The sequence below is a fragment of the Chondrus crispus genome, genomic scaffold, assembly GCF_000350225.1.
Source record: "Chondrus crispus Stackhouse genomic scaffold, scaffold_246, whole genome shotgun sequence".
NCBI lineage: Eukaryota > Rhodophyta > Florideophyceae > Gigartinales > Gigartinaceae > Chondrus > Chondrus crispus.
In genome coordinates this window covers 126,220-127,203 of record NW_005179132.1, presented here as the reverse complement: position 1 = coordinate 127,203, position 984 = coordinate 126,220, and positions in this window count along the sequence as shown.

Below are 984 nucleotides of genomic sequence, written 5' to 3'. Positions count from 1 at the left end.
CTGGCATCCTCGCCGTATTCGCCAGACTTTTCGCGGCCCCTCTACCCGCCGTCACCAGGGCACATGCACTCGCACTCGCACTCGCACCTGGCATCGCCAGGGTCGCTCCCCAAGGCGGTGCCGTCGCGGTCGTCGGGCGGGCTGTCCAAGCTGGCGGCGGGGTCGCGGTCGCCGGCCAAGAAGGTGTTCCCGTGCCCGTTCCCGGGGTGCGCGCAGACGTCGTCGAACAAGGGCAACCTGTCCAAGCACATTGCGACGCGGCACGAGCACCGCAAGGACTACCACTGCCCCGTGGCCGGGTGCACCAAGCAGTTTGCCAAGAAGTTCAACATGCTGCGGCACCTGTGCTCCAGCTCGGTGCACCGGCGTGACGCGCGCAAGGCCGACCGCATCATCGGCAAGTCGGCGCGCCGCGCACAGAGGCGCGCCGCCAAGTGGTCCAGCATGGAGCTGGACCTTGCAAACTTCCTCGCCGCGCAGTGTCAGTCGCCCGTCACCTCGGCGACCGAGTCCATGTGAGGGCCGCGTCGAGGGGGGCTATATTTCATGTATGGGCGGTTCTCGAGGGCCGGGCAGAATCACACGCTCGCACGGATACGACGCTGCTTCCTGTATGGGGATGTGAAAGCGTGGAGTGGATGATGTGATGATGTGATGTATTTGCTAGAAGATGCGGTGGCGCGGGGATGAGAGAGTATGGGGAGTTTTCGTATTTCGGGAGAATTCCGGGCCGGGCCTTTGTATATGTGTCGTATGTTGCACGGGAAGGAGGAGTTGTACTTTGTGTGGCAGGCGGCAATGAAGAAAATGGGGAGTAACGCCAGCGCCGGTGTGGCAAGTTAGAGCAAGCTAGAGCAAAGCTAGAGAGGAGGCGCACAGGCCGGGGGGGGGGGGGGGGGACTTGGGGGGGGGGGGGGGGGGCCTGTGTGCTTTGTATTATGGGGGGGGGGGGGGGGGGGGTTTTGCCCTGGGGGAAAAAAAGCC